The following is a 24,492-nucleotide window of genomic DNA, read 5'->3' on the forward strand; positions in this document are numbered from 1 at the left end:
AATATTGCAATTATGTCCCCATCTGGTCCACAGGGGGAGTGGTACCACAATAAGAAGGTCTAACGTTCTATCAACAGCCAGGTAATGTGTGATGCATGCGGGTACAATACCAGTGTCTCAGGCCAGCATCCTGGCATTTTTTTCTTCCAGGTGATGCTGGACATCCATGGGAGCCATGGCTCATGACACCAATAAGCAATCCAAGTGAAGCTGCTGAAAACAATTACATCACAGCCCTGTCTCAAACTCATATTGTCAATGAAAGGGTCTTTGGCCTCTTAAAGATTAATTTTAGGTGCCTGGATGAATCTGGGGATGTTTAATGCATATTGCATTCAGCACACCATGATTAATCAACAGTCTGCTGGTTAAGTGACCCATGCTGTCACTGCATTTCCCAGTTCCAGTCCTACTATGACTAATTTTTGACCAGCCAGCAACAGTAGTAAGGGACCCCATGTGGCAGGCTCATGCATGGTATACAGCTGAGCAGGCCGAGTCTGCATCTAGTACAGAACTATGTACCATGAAATTCTGGTCAGTGTCTCCTTTGTTCTAAAGAAATACATAGAGTATAACTGATGCAAGCAGTAATAGATGTGGACTATGCTATGTGGTGCATGGTCACTGTTCATCTGATATTATCTTTCATCTTTATTTTATTTATTTATTTATTTATTTATTTATTTATTTATTTTCATTTTAGAACAGGGAATCAGTTTTGTTTGTCAAAGTCATGTCTTAGTGCTCATTGACTTCTGTTCAGTGATGTCATAAGGAGCTATATAAGGAATAATCACATGTGTGCAATGCATTCTGCTGAGGTGGTGTTCCTAAGTATGCATTTACTGAGTGTCCTCAAATGGCACAATTAATAAAAAGTGTTATTTCCATATGTAACATGAGTTTGTATTATGCAATGTTTCCTCAGTTTGAATTATGTTGTCTGTTAAGGTACTGCACAACACATTATTCCATTTTCTCATACACAATAGATTGTGGCCTCACAAAACATCATCCTTTGTGCAGTGGTAAGGGTAAAGTGGCAACAGTGTTTGTATGGCAGAATACTCATTTCTGTATTTAATTTTCTTACTGGTGTTTCTCTGAATACTTGGTATTATTATTTTTAAGTTGTAGGTTATTGTCAGTTGAAACAATGCTAATGCATAGAGCATTAATAGTGTTAATCACTACAATTTTATGTTATAATGTTTTTAGAAATACCATTAGAAGAATGAAACGCCTATAGATATAAACTGTCCTAAATATTCCACCTTTTTTTTCCCACTTAATTTAATAATTTACTCCCCTTCGAGTTAAACATTGATAGTAACTGAAATGTCACACTTGAATCACAGTACCTCAAGATCAAATGCTTCATACATATCTCCTGAAGATAGCCTGGGTAATGGTGCAAGCAATTTTGAATAAGGGTTGTCATGAGAGCTGGATAGTGATATTGTCGGATGTCATGACCTATTTAATGCAGGTGATTCTGCAGATATCGATCTGACAATGCTGTGGGATCATGGCTAGGATCTCAAAAGAGAGTTTATGCTAGGTATAGATAAACACTGATGTGGCCTGTATATAATCTTTTTGGCTTGCTCCCCTCTACTAATTGCAATACTTTCTTGAGGAGTACTTAGTCATATGTGATCTGCCACCATGTGTCTGGAGAGTACCTGTCCTCTTCCCTTTCCAAGACTGACTCCTAACTCCTAACTAGTTCATGAATGGAAGTGGACATGGATGCTGGATGTGCCACCATATGATGCATCAGTGTGATCATGGCATTATTCTTACTCTATGCCATTTCCATGTAGTGTTGGAAATCCTTACACATGCCATGGAGGACTCTGACCATTTTCTAGTTGACTCTGTGCCGTGTTCTGAGCTTGAACCACGCATCAGCATATTTGCTGATAAAATGCCAGATTCCTGCACCTGGTTCCACATTGTAAAGTTGTCACTGTGGACATTGCTATCTCTGAATTTTTGCTACCATCCTGAAAGTGTTTGTCTGGGTTTGGAGATACTGATATAGAGATTCAAGGGTTTCTTCCTGTACAAGCTGGAGAGCATTGTCAGTATGTGCTTGACTTTGTGATACAGTGCCACTTCCTGCAGATTTTTCCATGTTGTGGGGTGTGAGATCCTGTCATTAAACATATGGACTGTGTACCACTTTCCTCAGGCTGCCTCATAAATATAACTATGTTATCATCATCATTATCATCTTCAAAATCCATTCTGTTGCTGATATCCCAGAAATGTTTTGTGATAGTTTTACTGTTTGTTTCCATTTTTGACTCTGTCAGAAGTTAATTGAGAATACTGCGGTGGTGGTGCTGCAGTAGCATTGTCGCCTCATAGCAAAATGTTGTCCCATTCGATTCTCAGCTAGAGCGTCTTCTGTGTGGAGGGATAAGTGAATGGGGTGTGCCTTCGTTGAAGGTTGTGCGTCAGGGCTGGTAACCCGGTAAGTACAAATACACTACCAATCATTAGCAGACAAGAGTTCCGCTGTGGCGACCCCTAACCGGGAAAAGCCGAAAGACACAAACAAACTGATAAAGAAGTAGAAAAAAGCTACTATATGCTACAAAAGAAGGCAAGGGTGACACTTAACCATGCACACTGCCTTCATTGTCATTATAAGAAGAAGTGGATGGTTTAACTATTAAAATTAATCATCATGATTTTAATGTAATCATTTCATGTTAGCATTCAATCGCTACAAATATATGTTGCTGTTTTTAAAGCAACCTTCCTGAGCAGATGTACATTGCTGCTGCAGATGCCATATCGCTTCTATTTATTCCACTCCCATTATATTCTGTGTCACAGTCATCCTCATGAATGGAGAGGAGGTATTCCTCAGCTTGTGTTAAAGGAATAATTGTTTGAGCCCCCTCCCCCAGTTGGTGTGGGAAATTGCATTCTGCTTCTTCTTAGCTATAGCATGCTCAGCCATGTTATGTCTTATTCTTGCACTGTATTGATATGCAGTTCTTTCCAATGACCGCATTTATATGCATAAACTCTTGAATCCAGGCCTTTGCCCTGTCAGATTGTTTATGCTCTTCTTTTCCAAAAATATATGTGCCATATGTCATAACGGCTGCCATGAGGATGCAGTTTTCCTCATGACTAAAGTTATTCTTTCTCTGCCTTGATACCTAGTTTTGCATCACTACTGCACTTAAAACAATATTCCAAAGTCATGCACATTTTTTATGCGGTATTCAGCTAATCAATACAACAATGAACATATGCCTGCCATCATAAAAAAAAAAACAATAGATGACAAAACCACAATGATTTTATACACATGTAAACTATCAGTTGAGCCAAGTAAGGTTATGTTGAACTAATGTTTGTACCATTATAAATACATTCCTAATAGTAAGGCAAGCAGTTTGTTAACAGATCCATTCTTCCCCCACCACTGTCTTGTATTCATATTACTGTCATTTTTTCATTCAGCAGTGACAGTCAGAATTCTCCAAGTAAAGACACACTTATCTTGTGTCAACAAAACATGCTTCACACTTCAGTACTTCACAAATACATTGCTGCATTTCTACCATGTGTGCACTATCATTAAATGACAGCAAAATAAACTTTCCTTTCTCCGTGATCACTATGCATTCCCATTGTTGACATAATAAATTTCCATTTACAAATGACAGTTTTAAAGTATTTACTTAAGTCATTCTAATCTGCCCATCATATGAGTAAAACAAAAATTTCTAGAAAGTAAGGGAAGTAATCTAGCATAATTTTAAACTTTCATATTTGCAATATGTCTGTTATACATTGATTAATTTAAGAAGTCTGCAGTTTCCTAAGTCATTTGCCACCTAACTTGAGTAATCACAACTTAATATTATGGTGTTAAACTTATTCATGTACGTTCAGAGTCATTTATAGCTTTGACCTACAAAGTAGGCCTTTTTAGACATCTCTATGAACTGCAGTAATTTGTGGGTGTGTAAGGCAACTTATCTACATATCCAGGCCTTGGACAGTTATGAACCAAGCCCCAGGTCCACATGAGTGCAGTGGGGTTAGCAACAGAGTCTGCAGTAGTCCCCAGCTGTCCCCAGAATACTTTGAGTATGAGCTGATAACCACAGATATTCTCTAAGCTGACAATATATAGAAAAGACAAAATGGAGTCATATACATTTAATTTTTCACATAAATGAAGCATAAACCCTGTCCATCCAACATTATGTAGCACACTTGATTCTGATTCATTAAATAACATAAAATATCAAGACAGAAGGATTAATTAAAAATGTATATTAGTGAGATCCTTTAAGAAACCATAACAATATATCTCTACAGATTTCTTAACACTTTAAACAAAGTGGCAGTTATTGGCAGCAGTGAAGGACGTTACTATATATAGCACTCCTATTGGGATTTTTACCCTTATACAAAGTCAGAAGATTCAGTTATCTTACTGCTTCCATGCAATTTTTTGTTTGACATTAATAGTACTATACATTATATACATACCCCCAGATTTACTATTCCTCTGTGCAGGACTAGCTTAGTCATGCATGGAGGCGGCCATTTAGGAGCAGGATGGCAGCGCGCCATGCATAGTAATGAGGTGCACTGCCTGAGCTTCTAGGCTTATACGGAGCATATATGAGTGCAGGGGGCATGTCTAAGAGCAGAGCTCTTAGAATATACAGCCCCCACAATGAAGAACAGCAGAAAGGGGTATGAAATGAGCGGTACCGCTCATAGGTGACCACATATCCCCACCAGTAGTCCCTCTTGTGTACAACAGCAACAGTATACATAAATAAAATGAAGAAACCATATATATTTATTTTAATTCCGATTAAAGCTAACCATAGGTGTGCGGGTGTACCCATCACTTAGCTACGGTTAATTCAGCTTAAATGGCTGAAGAGGATAACAAGGAAGATATGTGCAAATGAAGCAGCATAGCAATAGTGTAGTGGGAAGAGCATTCACCTTACGAGAAGGCATTCCCAGTTCGAGTCCCACTGTAGCAGATTCCATTTTCCATTGCAAAGCAAGTCATGAGTAATATTTATGTTGCATAACCCACTAAAATAACATATTTTCATGAACTGGAGTACTGCAGTAAATGCACACGTGAGGTGTCAGTGTCATAATGAATAAGGCACTAGTAAGCAGGTTTAAGCACAAATAAGCAGTAGTAAGCATATTTAAGGAATAGTAAGTGGGCTTAAGCCTGATTGCATGGTGGTAAGCAATGCCTACACTGGTTAAGCAATTCTAAAGCTAAATCTCTGTAAGCAGATGTAACGGCAGGTTAGCAGTATTTACCGTTGCGCAAAGCCACACAGACCTGCTTACAAATGCTGAAAAGTGTCTTAATCACTCTGTATCCAACAGCCCTTGTTCTGCCCATCAACAAAATAAACAGCCATGCAGGTCTCGAACCCAAGACCCTATATATTACAGTCATAGTAATTAACCACCAAGCCATCACAGAAGTATAGAAGAATGAGGTATCTGCAAACAAGTCCTCAACATAGCAAAACCAAACTGAATCTGTGAAAGGAATCAGTATGCAGTCATATGTTCCATAACCCACTAAATAACATAAATATGTGAACTGGAGTACAGCAGTAAGCTCAGAAGTGAGGTATAATTGTAATAAAGTGTTGAAGTCCCCAATAAAACACAAGACGCCCATAGACTGGACGTACACATTAATCATGGATACCAGGCAGCTATACAAGATGTAATGAAAAAGAAATCAATGCCTAAAAGGAAATATAATGCAAAGTCTAAAGTAAGCAATGCTAAGCATTGAACAGACCAGCATAGGAGGTGTAAGCAATGTGTAGACCAGCTAACTGATTGTGCCCAGTGGTATACCCCTTTAAACAATGCAAACCTTAGTTAAGCAAGTTTGCTCATAGCTTAGCCTTTTCAAAACTGGTCAATCACGGAAAAGTACAGGAGATCGGCCCTACCCAAGAGGTGGAAATACATCTCATAACTGGTTGTAGCTTCCCCTTGCAGGCACTATGGCAGTAAAGGGAGAAGGTGTGCATTTTTGGGCACAGCGCTGGTGCATCCAGGAGTCCAAGATCATGTCAGGACTCCTTGTCAAAGACCATGATCAGGGTCTGCTGCAGGGCCAGTACCAGGGCTCCCAATATAAGGCGGAGGATGGAACCTTCTCGCCCGTGACTTCACCAGTGCCACTGGCATACCCTGAACTGGTTAGCAGGTTAAGCACCACTATGCCGACATGAAGCAGCGTAAGGGGGACCTCTTGGAGGAGTGGCTCCAAGAGGCTAGAGCAGCAGGGGATGTTCCAGCCATGTGTATCACCCCAGTATGTGTGTAATAATTGCCAGCTCAGGTATATCATGGATAGGTATGGCTAAATATTCCTGTTACATCCCCCACAGCTGCAATGGTGTGGGCCAAAAACCAGGAGGCCCACATCAGTTGCCTGGCGAGGTTGCGATGCGAGGCAGGTCAGTAATACTCATGCATTTGCTGTCACAGGAAATAAAAATAAAAGTAGTAGTAAATTAATTGCTTGTATAAAACCTGTATTGTTTAAGGCAAGAATTGCATACATTAGAGAATATGGCAGGAAGAGTCTCATATTGTTTGTATGTCAAATAAGTGTAATAGCCTGACAAAACAGGTCTAACTGCTGGACTGCATGTGTATATCCTGGTATCATACGGTAATGTAGATTTGCAATCATGTAATAGTACTGTTCTATTAAGCACTGTTACCCACACTGTGCACCATAAATTGAATGTGTAAGAATGCCTGTATATGACAGGTGTAATCCCCAGAGGTCATTTAGTACAACTGAGAGACACATAGACAGTAAACAGGAAAAATGCAGACAACAAAAAATGAATAGCATGTGCAACTGAGATGTGAACTCCAGTTTTTTTAGCACACACAGCCACGGTACGAATCCTGCCAGTAGTAGTTGTCTGCATACAGAATCATACTCTACAACTGTGCAGATATGTCCAGAATGTCTATTAAAGTGGCCCATATATGTTGCCTATCAACCTGTCCCCCTGGGAAATCACTGGGATGATCCCAGATGTATAGGCAGCAGACAGAAAAAACAACTGATTGACACACAGCTATGAGAACAAAGCTGGCACACTAGCAACTCCCCAATACCTTATGTGACTAAGAAGCCACGTATGTCCAATTTACACCCCAACTTTAAGCTGTGGTCAGAGTGTGTACACTAACAAAGTGAGACGTATGTACATAATACTAATGTGGAATCTGGTACTATGTGTGGGAACATTCAGGTAGTGCTAATAAACATTCCTCCCACAGGTCTGTCAGATACCAACATCGTGCCCAGAATTACAAGAATGATATGCAGTTGCTCTGAATAATGAGGTATTACACAACATTGTCAACCACACTGTCCTACAACATATAACTGTCTAGGAAATCTGTATAACAGTGTTGTAATACAAGGTCAGAATGCAAAAGCACAGAGGATTAATAAGACAGAAAGCAGGTAGGAGATATACAGGAATATCTATATAGCAGACACAACTGTGATGGATAGTGTTTAAGTTGTAGCAGACACAGCCATTGTCTGACTCCTGGGAGTGAAATAAGGCTGCATTCAGAATCACACCCCACAACTGTACAGATGAGGCCAGAATGTCCAGTATATGGGCCCATATCTGCTGCCTGTCCTTCTGTCCCCCTTGCAAGTCTGTGGGATGACCCCAGATGTTTAACCAGCAAACAGGGAATGCAAGTGATTGCCGAACATCTATGAGAACACACCTGTCACTGTAGCAACCCCTGAAACTGCTAGAAGAGTAATATTTCAAGTATATCCTATCTACACTCCCATGCTGTCAAGCTGTGACCAGAGTGTGTACAGTAACAGAGTGAGATGCATGTGCGTAGTGCTAACAAACATTGTTCCCACAGGTACGTCGGGTACGAACACTGTGCTTGGAAATACAGACCATTATAACCTGTTCAGGTGCTATTCACACTGGTATAGTAGGAAATTGTGAGTGTTGCAGTTTTGCTGAATAATAAAGTATCACTGGTCACTGTCAACCACACTGTGCTAGATAATATAACTGTGTAGAAAAGCACATATATGTTTGTGTCAGGTAACTAAAGGTGTAAGAAGAGGGCAATATTCTAGATATGTCCCGGCACACCAGCATGTGGTCAATACATGGCCAGAGTCTGTGCATAAAGAGTTGGATAGCTATGTGCACAACATCAACTCTGAATTTGGGAGTATGTGTAGAAACAGTTAGTGTTAGCAAACATTCCCTCCACAGGTATACCAGGTAAGAGGAGTATACTGCAGGAATAAATAGTTTGTGTGTAACGATGAATACAGCCATATCACTGTCCAAACTAAGTCTATAGGGTAGTGTAGTAAGACTTGTAAGGTACAGATAACAGTACTGACTAGAAAAGTAATGTGGACTACTGGAATATAGTAGTTGTTAATTGACATCCCCCTCACCATATCTCCAACAATAATCAACATACCCACCCTATTTGGTATGTACTGATACCTATGTTCTAATAATGTTCAATTGTTTGATAAATATTTTAATGGTCCCATGCGTGTGCTATATTGAATTATTCCAACATTGGTGGCATGGTGCCATCAATGTACCTGCATGCTGTTCTTATTACCACTGTAGTCCCATATATGCATGTGTTCTGTTTGCTATGCAACTGTTCCGTATCTGGTGTCTGGGTTAATGAGAATATCTATGCATGCTGTTATACCTAACCCTGGAATGTGTTGACTATTACTAACCAACATAAGATGAAATCTAAACACTATAGCATGCTTGGGAAAGCCGGTCCCAGCGGACCCACCTGTCCCACATCAGCTGGCCTTGGCACTGGGCACCAGCTTGTCTGGTGCCCAACCCAGGACCTCCCTGTCCTTTGGTCCTGCACCACCTTCAGGTGGACCTGCCTCAGGGGATAGGGCTTGCACCCCTCTGGGAGTGGGTGTGGACAGGCACCTGTCACCCATCGCCAGATCGAGGTTGTGGTGTATAGAGTGATCAACCAGCAGTTTGGTGATCTTCTACGCCAGCTCGTGGGCCAGGTTTCACGATTAGAGAGTCAGACAGGCTCTGCGACTCAACCCCAGCACAGCCACCTTTGGGGCTGTGAAGATGCAGTGGTGACTGCCCATGGGTGGGGACCTCAGTCCCACTGTTTCCACTAGGAGGCTTGTGGCTTCTGATTCCCAAATACTCCTCCCCATCAAGGTGTTTACCCTCCACATGTGTCAAATACTGCCCCTGTGTGTGTCTTGTTTGTCTTGTCTGTTAACCTACCCAACCTACCTCCCTAAATATACCTACTACCCCTCTCCAATATCACACTCTCACCTGAAAAAAAAAAGGGCAATCTGTTACCACAAAAGAAATCTCGCCCCATACATAGCTGTCCATTTCACACACATGTCCACTGGACACATGTAATCCAGTCTAATTGGCATCACAATGTATTATTGTTGTTCTCACCCCCTGCCAGGGGTCTGAGTGTCCAAATCAACCTCCAAATTCAATGTATATGTACAGCTGTTGCTGTAGAAGAAATGGGCAGCTATGGACCTTCCCTACACCCTTTCTGCACATTCCTGGCTATTTTCCCTACTGTCTTTCCCTCTTTGTGCCCCTTTTTTCACCACTTTCCTATCAACCCCTTTTTCTTTTCTTTTAAAAAAATGGGGGTAAGCAGGAGTAAGAACTTTTAAGCAGCAGTAAGTGGGTTTAAGCCTGTTTGTATAGGGGTAAGCATTGCCTACACAGGATAAGCAATTTAGAAACTAAATGAGTATGAGAAACTGTAACTGGAAGTTAGCAGTGCTTACCTCCACGCAAACACGCACAAACCCACTTACAACTGCTTTAAAGTGCCTTAATCACTCTGTATCCAATGACCCATGTTCTGCTCAGCAGCAAAATAAACAAGTTTCTGCAAAGCTCAAACTCAGGACCCTGCACTCCATAGCCACAGTGATGTACCACTAAGCCATGTCAGATATACATAATTCTGATGTTCTCAAAAACATATCATCCAGACCAGTCATTCAACAGTATAGATATGTATTCCAACATTTAGATGTAAGTGTGTGTGTGTAAATATATTAATATCTCAACAGATGCAACATATATATATATATATATATATATATATATATATATATATATATATATATATATATATATATATATATATATATATATATATATATATATATAATATATGAACATATATACATGCAAATGCCTACATCTATAGATATATATGTCTGCACCTATATGTCTAAATATACACAGCAAGTTACATGTATGTAAGCAGATATATATCTATGTAAGTATATATGGACATAGTTATATATATGTAAGCAGATTATATATATATATATATATATATATATATATATATATATATATATATATATATATATATAGACATACATCTGTACATAGCAATGGGAAAATAACTGAGACATATATGTCCACATGCACCGTTAATGGGGTTGAGAGGCTCCAAACAATATACGTCTTGTACGAATAGGTATACCCCCCCCCACACACACACAGCCAAACACATCCACCCTGCAATACACTACCAAGTGTGCAGATCCCATAGCCAGGACCTGACATGACATGGGCATCTCCCTAGGATACATATACACAGACACATATATGCAGATACAGATATATATATATATATATATATATATATATATATATATATATATATATATATATATATACATATATATTTATATATATATATATATATGGTTCCCTATTAGAAGCCTGAAACACTATAAGCCTGAAAGTCAAAATCCTGAAAACTATAGACTGAAAATGCAAAATCTCGAAAGTGCAAAATCCTGAAAGTCAAAATCCTGAAAACACTGAATGGACATAGTGACGTCATTGTGGCTTTGCTATTGTTAGCCCTGTGGTGTTAGGTCATGCTGGGTCCAGGTAAGTGTGCGGTTGGTTTTATGTTAGGGTTAGGGGCGGTTTAAGTGAGTTAGGGCGCAGGTTAGGCATGTATGCAATAGTGACAAATATTGGGGTTAGGGGCGGTTTAAGTGAGTTAGGGTTAGGGCCGGGTCAGGTGAGTGCGATAGTGACGGACCTTAGGGTTAGGGTTAGGGTCAGGGTCAGTTGGTAGATATTAGTGTCTTTATAGTGACATATTAGCATTATTTGTGTTTTCAGGATTTTGACTTTCAGGATTTTGCACTTTCGAGATTTTGCATTTTCAGTCTATAGTTTTCAGGATTTTGACTTTCAGCCTTATAGTGTTTCAGGCTTCTAATAGGGAACCATATATATATATATATATATATATATATATATACACATATATATATATATATATATATATATATATATATATATATATATACAGATATCTATGTAACTACACATACACATTCAGAGATATGTACAGTAAGATGCATATAAACTATGTGCACACAATATGGGACAGCCACTATTTCTACAGTTACCGCCTTACTAACTGGAGACTGTATGAGCCACACATAAGAATGTCATTCATTGCCTGCAACATATATCCACAGAGATATCAAAGGATATAACACCACACATGGGTGCGCATATATGGGAAAGCTTTATTTGTGTACTATTACAGTTGTATATGCCATGTCATATAGCTGTTTAGACATGGACATCCATATAGCCTGAGTAATGCTACTGTGAAACAGTAATGCTAATACAGTAGTCTGGAAAAGTTAACAAATGTTGTTGTCCAGGCCAAGGCCATCAATAGTAAAGACAGACTGGCCCACAGGATACCAAACACTCAACAGTAAGTAATGCAGGCCTATAGTTCAGCAGCCTCTATCTACACTCTGTAGACAATCCCTAGGGGTTAAAGACCTCAGTTGACACAATGGGATGTAACTGTCATATAACAAGGCACAACTGACACCATCACAAGCACACTGACAAACAGAACAGTCTGTATGGCAGGTGGCAGTGTGCCTGCATTTAACCAAGGTGGATTATATGGTAATGTACATCCATATACCTTAAGGCAGCTCACCCCTGATGGTCTTCAGGACTTTGGGCTTTCAGGATTCTGTATTGCTCCCATATACATATGTGTATATATATAGATATATGTATACATAGATATAAATATATGTATATATAAATATATGTATATATAGCTATATATGTATGCACATCCTATGTGTACAGATATGCCTAGTTATGTTGGTATATATGTAGATATCAGTAACTATATGTGCATACGTATCTATTCTGATATACCTACTACTGTCAAAATACATGTGGATATCCATACATATATGTGCATATGTATCTCTATCTGTATATATGTAGACATATATAGCTCTGTATATGTATATATCTTGGTGTTTATTTGTAAATATATGTACCTATACATATCCATTTATGTATGTCAATATATATATATCTGTATATCTATATAGATATCTGGATAAGTATATGTACATATATCATCACCATATGTCCTGAACATGGAGTGCAGCCCTACCTCAGCCCCTGTAGACCCAACGTCATAGTGCAAGGGATGTCAGGTATGTATAGCAGGTATACTTGTAGAGTATCACTACTGTCTTAGGGATTGTCTTCACAGACATGGTGTGTGTGGAAGGTCACATCTACTTATAACATGTGAACCACTGGCTAATGACTGACATCCTAAAGACATCATAGTACAGTACCACTGCTAGCACGTAATGCTCCTGTGGACTAGAGCAGAGATAATGGCCAGTATATGTGGACAGTCTGGCACACTCTGGACAGTCCTGAGGTATACACATAACCCGTTAGTGCAAGACATGTGGACCAATCCTGACAATGTGGATGTTAACAGCCATGTAGATGGGTATAACATGTAACTACTGGTATACATTTGCCCACATAGCTTATGCATTCACACATACTGGTCTGTTCTATCACATAATAACTGCTGGTAAGGGGGTGCCATGGCCACATAACACCCACTAGATATTTTATTTCTCTTTCTGACATACATGACTGTTATGGTGGCATGGCAGCAGTACATCTGGCAAGTAACTGGACATTACATCTCACTGGGTAAGTGCACTAAGCTGCTAGTCATGTAACATAGCACTGTGCAAGCTACAGGCAGACCGGCTCAACACTGGCTTACATTTCCTATGGGGGAATGCACATGTACCTGCACATAGATAGTAGGATCTACAGGCATGCCATAGCACAGAGTAACATACACCTCTGTGTACGTGCATCACCACAACCATTGTGAACACAGCCACAGCTACATATGGCATGCTAGTGTATTATTACAGTATATGGACTATCTGTTCAACATCGACCTCATATGTGCCACACACACACACACACACACACACACACACACACACACACACACACACACACACACACACACACACACACACACTCACCCTACATATACTGGGCTGCTGCACAGTGTGGTCTGCTGCCTGTTTGTGGCATGGGACATGCACATGTATGGCCCTACAAACATGTAAGCCAATAGGGTAACATACAGTGGAGCAGCATGTAGCATCATACAGAACAGGACAAAGAACAATGACATCTACCACAGTCTGTACACAGGCCAAGGTACATATTAACATTACACACACTGCTGGCAATCACCATAGACCTCAGTACTGTACACACAACCACAGAATGTGGAGGTTATGTCATCAAATATAACCCCTACTATACATTACATATGTAGCAGTCTGATATATCACTGACTTGTTATCATTTATGATTCAGTAATTATGGTGTACAGTACATATGCATTCCTTACTGCATGACATATGTACAAAGGTTGTCAGGGTTGTGGCTGGAGGCACATACACAGGACCAATATTGACATGTTGCTGTGATAACCTCATACATTTACTGTTGTAACAGGGTTTGTTGCACCATATGTCCTATGAAGGATATGAAGTCAGTAACTCTCACGGCTGCCACCATCTACAGACTGCAGTCCTCACTCTACCTTCTGCAGTTCACAGATAAGTGCTCTGTGGGTAACACCTGAAACAAAAGGCACTGCACACTGACCAGTCTGCAGATGGCCCTAAAGATGGGTGTTCTCTCATAAACATAGCACTGACATGGCAGGTATGTAAACATGTAGGACAGCCATAACCACACACACCCTGTTAAACCAACGTTACTCCAAATGCAGTATAGCAGCACTTACAGTCTGTAGTCAGGTCAGGCACATCCCCCTCCTGTGTGTTGGCCTGTTTCCACAGTGTATGTTGTTAGAGGTAAACCCCAATCTATCTGAGATGCTGTTTGCCAAACAACAGATCGAGTTCCTGTTCACAGTGAATGAAAGGCCCAACTCCAACATGATGTTCATAGATACTAGTGTGTGTTTCCATGCAATTGGCTATGGGAATGTTACCACAGCTGTTCCACATGCAATCAGCTAGAGGAGGGCTGCAATTCATACAGAGACCATCAGAAGATCCTGATCATCACTTAAAATACACATGCTGCTGCCTAAGCAAAGCAGATGTAAGTCTCCACATCCACCAGAGAGGGAGTAAGAGAGGCAGACAGAGGCACAGAAAAGCCAGGGAGGGGTGGGAGAGTAAAACGTATGCATGTTTGTGTCACACACCTACCAGTGCAGGGTATCATATCCCCATTGACTATGTAGTACTATCACATGTCCATGCAGTTACTGGATGCACCACATAGGTTACATGTTGGGGAGCCCTCAGAATGTACATGTGATGGTGAGTGACATCTGCAAAAGGGATATGGTAGCTATGTGGTAGGTATAGTACACATGCCTACCCGCATGAACAGGTGTCAGCGTCAACAGAGCCATACTCTCACAGGGACGCACACACATTGCCACACTTGGCAGGGCCAGGAATACAACTCATCACTAGTGGGATTGCCACAACACAGTGCTGTGCAGGTATCACATGCACCACAGGGGTCATATGGAGGTTATATGTGTAAAGGGTATGTGGATGTGTGTGACATCAGACAGCATGCTTCAGTATTCTAATGGGGGTTGTAGTGAGTGTGAATGTGGTCATACACATCATATACCACACACACAGACATGGGTGCCAGTACTGACATGCATGTGTACACTGCTTCATGGGTGCGTTGTGGCTGATGGTGACAGATGCTATACAAGGCTAGGTGATGAGTACACCTTGGCATCAGGCCACATGACAATAGTCTGCATTGTGGCTCAGTGGTGTAGTGTCTGGAGTTGCCCACAAAGGTGGGTATTGTATTCACCATCCAGTTACCTAGGTGACTATTGCATGTGGCCAGTGCTGTGTATTGCTTGCCATGTATGTGTTCCTTCGTCCATGATATGGACAGTGTCTGGGATGTGCACACCTCCCACATGCATATATAGCTATATAGCGACATGTGAAATTGTACCTGGGGTATCTGGCCCATGTTGTGTACACAGATCATTATCATCAGATGTGCCAGTCCTGGCCTCATGTGGCGGGAACTGTTCATGGGCAGCAGGTTGGCCCTGCACCTACACTGATAGCATGACTCTGGTATTCCCTGGTGTCAGTGACTATACAGGGCTTGTGTTTCAGGTATGTTATGTCCTTTGTGGTTCATATTTGATGGCACCACAAGTGTTGCAGGTGTCCAGTGGCGAACATGGGGGAGGTGCACTGTCAACATGTACATGCCTATTGGACTGATGGACAGGGTGCCATGCCCTCTGTAACCCACTGCAATCACACCATGGTTACTATCAGTGGGCAATATGCAGGGCACTCAAGACAAATAACAAGATGAAAAACCAAACGGATCAGGAGACTGTTACAGACCACAAATACCGCAATGATGGAATAATCCAAAAAATAGTCCAAGGGCAATATGCAGGGCACTACCAACATAGTGGCTGTTCAGCTGTTGCCTAGGCAAGTGTGTGTGTATGAGACATGGGTTGAGAGTGTACCCTGGGTAATACAAGGGTTGCTAACATTGTTCAGCTGGCATTGATATCACATTTAGGGTTATGGATTTGCACACCAGCCTCTTGGCTATTTCACATCTGTTATCCCTGTATGGTGGACATTGTGATATTTACGTGGCCCACCATATAAGACGTGTGCAAAACCAGCTCTACATTGAGTCCAGTTGTTAGACCATCACCTCTGGGTGACACACACACACACGCACACACGCACACACGCACACACCCATGTCTGGGATTAGAATTCCTACCTAACTAGTATGTTAAACTATAGCACTATGCCATTATAGGGCGAGCCATGGAGATTACTGGAGTTCTTTTTCCCCAAAGGTGTATTTCACAGTGAATGACATCAGCAGGGATGCCAAAGTAGGGCATTTGAATTGTAGTGAGTGTGACTAGATTAAAATGCATTGCTCCCTACACAAACATAGAAACACACACAACACATCCACAACTGCTATGTGTGGGGATAGAACACCTACCAGAGGTCTATATCACACTACAGCATGATGCTATTATAGGACACACCATGGGGATTACTGGAGTGGCCTTTCCCCAGAGGTGTATCTCACAGTGAATGACATCAGCAGAATTGCCAAAGTAGGACATTTGAATAGTAGTGAGTGTGACTAGACTAAAATGCATTGCTCCCTACACAAACATAGAACCACACACACACAGGCACACATACAATTGCCAAGTCTGGAAGTAGAACTCCTACCTAACTATTCTATCACACTACAGCAGTACACAGTTATAAGATGCACTACAGAGATTACTGGGCTACAATTTTCCCAGAGATGTATTTCTAGGTGGATGACATCAGCAGCCTTGCCAAAGTAGAGCATTTGAGTTGTAGGGAGTGTGACTACCCTAAAAAGCCTTGTTCACTACACAGACAGAGACAGATAGACACACACTTGCCAAGTCTGGGATCAGAACTCCTACCTGACTAATTTATCATACTACAGCAGTACACAGTTATAGGATGCACTATGGAGATTACTGAGCTACAACCTTCCCAGAGATGTATTTCTAGATGGATGACATCAGCAGCCTTACCAAAATAGAGCATTTGAGTTGTAGGGAGTGTGATTACCCTAAAAGCATTGTGCTCTACACATACAGTGATAGCCAGACACACAAACACACACACACACACACACACACACACACACACACACACACACACACACACACACACACACACACACACACATGCACACACTTGCCATGGCAAAGATTGGAACTCCTACATACCTAGTTTATCACACTACAGCAGTATGCAGTTATGGGATGCATCACATAGATTACTGGGCTACATTTCTCCCAAATGTGTATTTCACAGTGTATGTCCTCAGCAGTCTTGTCATAGTAGGGCTATGGGGAGGGCAGTGTGTTGGCATGGGCCATAACCTATTCGTCTAGAGGTTGACACACTACATGCGGTCACACACAGGGTCATATTTTACAGGTATGTGTATACACCCGCTAGATGACTACTTCCTTGTACAGTCATGTTGCACAGCTAACATGTGCACCACATAGTCTGTAATGCTGAAAGATACTGGTGGCTGGTATCTATAGTGAGTGACATCTGAACCTCATGTGGTTGTGGCCCTTTCACTGTGTGCTGGGTGGGATAAGCCTGGATGGCTCCTTGTCACAGTCACCCTCTTCCACTCATCTATGTACATCTACCTTTGTCTTATTATAGTGTGCTGTCCTTAGATATATCTCTGTATTCCTATCCACTGTGTGTGCAAAGCATGTGTGGTGCATACTGAGGAGTGTCTGCACTAACATCTGCGACTGCCAGATATGTCTGGTCCACTGGTGTTTGCAGACATGGCCTTCATGTTTTTAAGTGTGTGAGCATGCCCGGTATGCCCATCCGTATTGAATGTGTGGATTGAGTCCAGGTAGATCCACACTGCAATGCCGACCATTGTGTTGTACACCTACAGGTAGCATACTGTTTCTGCAGGGTATCCGTTGATCATTTGGCATTGACTGTTACTACATTTCTACATAGGATGGGGGGGCACACCTATTTCCACATTTCTACGCAGGATTGGGGGGGGGGGCACACCTGACTGTTACTACATTTCTACGTAGGATTGGTGGGCACAACTGACTATTTCTACATTTCTACACATGATTGAGGGGCACACCTGACTGCTACTACATTTCTACGTAGGATGGTGGGGCACACCTGACACTTGTGCACATTTGCTATGACTGAACTGGTATGTCTGGTACTCCATTTCATTCTGTATTCTTATCTATCATGCTGACTAGAGGCATACAGTGTACTACAGATCTTAGCTTTGATTTACCTACATATTAGTTTCTGACTTCCTACCCTTCAGAACTAACATCCCACTGCCTGACCTGCTGTAGTCTTCCTGTGTAGGCCTGGGGGGGGGGTTAATCATAGGCATCATTCAGAGGCCATAGCATGGCCTTTGTTTGTGTTTGTTTACACCTGCCCTGCTAGCTGTGACTGTTGTTGGGTATGTTAACCCCCCCTGACTGGCATGTGTGAGTCAGTTACCTTGTGGGTGTCCCAGTACTGAGGGTGGTGCTGCAGGGCTGCCTATGTCGGATGCACATAGTACACTCCCTATACATGGTTGACCACAGGTAGTGTAATGTTTGGCATCCATTTTACTGTATGTGAGAGTCAGAGAGAGGTGTTATTCCCTGGGTCCCTCCTGTGTCAGTGTACACGCTATGCATTGCCTCTTTGCCAAAGCCAGGGCATACAGGGCACACCTCCTTCTGCCTAGTGGGTCAGAATCAGGTTGTTCCTCCCCTGAATCACTCTGTGACTATGCAAGCCTTGGCAATTATGGGGGGCTGTGTGGCCCTGCCCTGTGCTGTTCCTGCTGTAGCTGTTTCTGCAGGATCATATTGTGTAGCATGGCACATATGAGGACAATTTGGGTACATGTAGCTGGTGAGTACTGCAAGGCTCCACCCGATGTGTCCAGGCAACTAAACCCTGACTTGAGCATCCCAAACACAGTATCTACTATAATTCTGGTCTGTGCATGTGCCTCATTATGGAATTCATTTTCGGGTGTGTGTGCATTTCTGATGGGTGTCATCAGCCACGGCTCCAGTGCGTAGCCAGCATCCCACACTAGGTGACCATGAGAGATGTCCCCATTGGCAAATCTATGGTACAGCTGCATCAGATGCCAGATATGGAAATTGGGATAGCTTCCAGGACAGCCAGCACACACATTCATTATTATGCCCTGGGCATCACACATGACCTGGCAGTTGATGGAGGGGAAGCCTTGCAGTTGATGTAGAACCTACCCCGCTCACCGGGTGGTGCTTTGATGCATATGTGCATGCAGTCTATTGCACCCACTACCTCAGGGTATTCTGCTATTTGGTGGAACAGTTGCATATTGCTGGCCAATGCCTCACGGGTGTTGGGGAAATATACGTGCTCACCAACATGTGCTGACATGGCATCTAGGAACTGGTGGAGTACCCTGGATGCTGATGCCTGTGAGATCCCCATCATATCCCCAGTTGACCTTTGGAAGGTACCTGTAGCTAGTATTCTTAGGCCTACGCATACATTGGTATCGACTGAGATGGGGTCCCCTCTGTTAGTTCTGTGTGTGAGGTGTGGATGGCACAGCACAACAATTTGCTGTAGGAGGTCCCTGTCCACCCTATAGCACTCCAGTATCTCCAGGTCATGTAGCCCCTGGTAGGTTACCCTGAGTCTGTACACTCTTCTCCAGCTCCTCACTGTGGGTTGGTCAACAGCATAAACATCCTCACCACCCTCAGCCTCTTCCACAAGTCGTTGTATGATAGCTATTGCAGCCCCTATCATTTTGTTGTTGTGAGTGTTAAAATTCCCCGCTTGTTTACACTGTTGGTGTAGAGTGTGGGAAAGACCAGAGGGGAAGGTGTTTGCATAATTTATAGTAGTGTTCTGAGCTGGGCTGGCCTTCTTCCTGTGTAATTGGCTGATTCTGATACATGTCACCTGCCAGTTATGCTGGTTCTCCTTGATTACCTTCCTATTGCTGTTTTCCCTTCCCATTGCCTTCCTGTTTAAGCTCAGGGGCACGCAGTGCAAACAGAGTGCTCAAATGTGCACAGTTCTGCTTTTTCCTGGTTTAACTTTTTTTTACTTCCTTTAAAACCCGGTGCATGACATACACACCCACTTAGGCAAAGTAAAGAGTACTAGGCAGATTCAGACACTCCCCCTTGCTTAGCTGTGCTAAGCTAGGAGCAAACCCGAGCCACAGGGCTCCAATCCTCTTACAGTATGCCTGACACACCCACCCATGATGTCATCTAACTCGTAGGCTTGCACCAAGCTATTCCTACTCTTACACTATTGGGACCTGACTAGCATGCTGGGAAAAACTAGGATTTACTATCATTCCCCTCATTTGCATAGGACTGCCTGCTAATTCATAGTTACATGTCTCACACTGAGCCTCCCCCCTTACCAAACACTACTCACTGGCCATGTTGTCTTCTGCCTGCCACTGACTTGCATGGCAGAATAGTGATTTTAGTTAGAATGCTTAATTTAGGTTTATTTTGTTATCCCCCCCCCCCCATCCTGTTTGTGAGCCGCTGCCCAACAGTTAAACAGCCTAGATCGGCTAAAAGAAAATAAAAGTTGATTTTTAAATTTTTTTGGCTGTTTGCAATGCCAGTGGCTTTATACTTGGCCATTGGCATGCTTCCTAACTGATATGCAGCCTTTATTTGGAGCTGTCACAGCTCCGTTTTGGATTTTGCAGAAATGTACTTGGTTACTAACCGAGTTCATTTCTGCAGATTGCACTAGTCCTGCATGGCCAGTTGCAAGCTTTCTGGATCACAATTTCACCTCATTTGCATGGATTTCTCCTGCAAATGGGGTGATTTGCATACAGGGGCTTAGTCCTTGCAGGACTAGTGCAGGAGCACTCATGCAGGCTGTTCCGGAATCGCACGGCAGATATATTGCCTTCTAGAGCCCCTGCACTGATCCTGCATGCCATGCAAGGCATAGAGAATATATATATATATATATATATATATATATATATATATATATATATATATATACATAGGTGTAATGAAAATTGGGCATTGTTTCTGCTTCTCTGGACTTGTGCAAGATTAGCCTTTGTGATAATACAGTTACCAGTGATCAAAGCTTTCATGCATTGTATAATCTGTACACACAAGAGAATTAGCATTTATGTGCTAACTCTGTAGGCCATATATTTCTTGCTAAGAAATGAAGAACATCTGAGTGCATGTAGTTCTTAAGGTTCAAATAAGAAGCATTGAACAAATGGTGAAACCATAATATCAACAAGGATTACAATAAAAAGAAGGGCATTTTAACCAAAAGTAAGAAGAGTAAGTCTCAGAATGATAGCGCCCTCATCACTAAAATGAAAAAAGAACTCACAAGATTAATAAAATACACCAGTCACATTTGAAGCAAATACAGCAACACAAACCAAAGACAATCACAAGGCCTTTTTCAGTTATGTACTTCATCTCAAAAGTACAATTCAGTGATATGCTGAGCGGATTGTGAACTTACACTGAAGCTGAAGATATGGCAAACCTACTGGCCAATAAATCTACCTCTAACTTTACCCCCCCCCCTCCACCTCTGCCTCAAGGTATACCTGAAATTCACATGCCTTCAGCTGTAACACAAGACCAAGTTCTAAATGCACTATCAAAAGCTAAAATACTGCATCAATGGGTCCTGACAATTTCTCTGGATGCATCTTAAATAGCATGAAGACAATTTGGCTATAGCTCTAATAACACTTTTCAACCTCAGCCTCCATACAGGTTTTGTACCTAGCAAATAGAGAACTTCTATAGTGATTCCCTTGTATAAGGGAGGGTCTTCCACAGACCTGGGGAATTACAGACCATAAGTCTGAGCGTGACCAGCCTCATATACAAAGCTATGAAAATACATCATGGAACTAATCAACAATGACTTAGGGAATCTCCAAACATAGGACATATCTCAGTTTGCATTTGTTGAGGACAGGCCATGCTTACTGAACCTGGTGGACATTTTTGACAGGGTCACCAAAGCAATGGATGAAGGCATTATGGTACATACCACATACCTTGGCTTGGCCAAAGCTTTTGACACATAAACCCAATCAGGCATAGAAGAAAACTAAAGAAGCCTGGTGTGAAGAAATTAGACACTGTTATCTGTGCTAGCATGTCTGGCTGAAGTTATGAATATAATTTCAGATTAACCTGTGTATTATATGCCAGTATGACTACCTATGATATTGTAAATAAGTTCTTACATGTTGATTTATAATCTATTGTACAGAATGTTTTAAATATTTGAACAGTGTCCTTTTACATTTCTAACTGTGCATGCTTGTGAAAAAAGTTATGTTTTACCATAACGTTCCATCTGTGTTGTAGATCTTTATTCATTCTTTACTGTTAGGACCTCGGTTCCATCCTCAGAACTGATATGGCCATTTCCTAGCTCACGCAAGCCAAAAACTCTCAGCTAAGAACCTACCCACAATGCCCGTATCCTAGATACTCCATATCAAGTTTGCCCGCCCTAGATAAAAGATGTAGTAATAGGAAAAAAGGTAGGAGGCTCTGTGTGAGCAAATACCCTAACCAGGAGTACCTAAAGTCCACCAGGAATCCAGGCAGGAGGAAGGAGGGTGGAAAGTAAAGAATGAATAAAATCTACAACACAGATGGAATGTTATGGTAAGACATAACTTCTTTATCTGATGTTGTAAATCTTTATTCATTATTTATTGTTAGGACTGAGTCCCCAGCTACTTGAGTCCTGGGTGGCCCTAAGGAGGGATATTCCTGAGCACCGTAGAACCAAAAGATGCTCATCCCCTGGAAGGCAAATCCAATTTGTAATGAGATATGAAGGTATGAGGTCTTGCCCATGTGGCTGCTGCACATATATCATCCATAGGGGCTCTGGAATGAAAAGCTACAGAGGTAGCCATAGATCTGGTAGAATGAGCCTTTATTCTGGAAGGCAAGTGTAGCTTATTCTGTTGATAGATAAACGTAATGACATTCCTAAACCAGGAGGATAAAGTCACTTTGGAAACAGGTTTATCCAATCTGGGTTCTGCAAAGGCCACAAACAATTGGTCTGTTTTCCAGAAAGATTTAGTCCTGTCCAAATAACAATGAAGCTGTTGGTGCACATCAAGGGTGTGCAAAAGGTACTCCCATCTATTAGAATGCCTTGGGAAGAAAAATGGCAGGTCAACAGATTGGTTAATGGAAAAAACAGAAATTACATTGGGGAAGAAGGAAGGGTCAGTATGAAGGGACACCCTATCCATGTGGAGGATCAAGTAAGGACTCCTGACACTCAAGGCCTGCAGCTCTGATATTCTTCTCGCTAAGGTGAGTGCTACTAGAAGTATGGTTTTCCAAGACAATATTTTCAAATCACATGAATCAAAGTGCTCAAAGAGGGAGCCTGTAAGGGATTGAAGCACCATAGTCAAGTTCCAGGGATCTAAGGGAGGCTTGACCAGAGGTTTAACATATAATACTCCCTTCAAAAAAGTCTTGCATAGGTGATGTAACATAATAGAAGAATTTTCAAGACCATTATGAAAATAGGCAATAACTGCTAACTGTACAGTGATCATTGACGCTGAGGCTCCTGCATGCAGGAGACTAGTCGGTTATTGCAGAATCTTTTGAACAGGCAATGAGAAAAGGTCTAAGTTCTGGTCTTTGGCCCAAAAAGAGAACCTAGTCCATTTACTAGAATAAACCTTTCTAGAGGAAGGTTTGTGTGAGGCCAAAAGTATTTCACGAACAGGAGATGGGATGTCAGGCAGCCTGGCAATCACTGGAAGTGAAGGAACCAGGTTGTGAGCTTGAGATTGTGCAGGTTCGGATGAATCAATCCCTAAGGAAGGGATAACAGGTCCTAGGAATGATTTAGGATCCACGGGCTGTGAATCAGGTGAGGCCATAGAAACGAGAACCAGACTTGACGTGGCCAGTAGGGAGTGATGAGGATCACTTTGCTTTTCAACCTCTGAGCTTTCTGGAGAAATGTTGGAATGGGGGGGGAACAGAGGTAAGGCAAAATAGCTCCTGCATTTGTAATTCAGGGGGGAAGCAAACAGGTTGCAGCAAGGCTTGGCCCAATGTTGGAAGATCTGAGCTGCTATTACAGGGTTGAGGGACCATTCGTGGGGCATCAGTATGCTCCTGCTCAGATTGTCCTCAATAAGGTTGGAACTCCCAGGAATGTGCATTGCTATAAGAAAATGATTGGAAGCTATCACCCAGTGCCAAATCCTTATGGCTTCCCGACACAGGGGGTAAGATCTGATTCCACCTTGCTTGTTGATA

The sequence above is a fragment of the Protopterus annectens genome, chromosome 5.part0 (genome assembly GCF_019279795.1).
Source record: "Protopterus annectens isolate FY-2018-M chromosome 5.part0, PAN1.0, whole genome shotgun sequence".
NCBI lineage: Eukaryota > Metazoa > Chordata > Ceratodontiformes > Protopteridae > Protopterus > Protopterus annectens.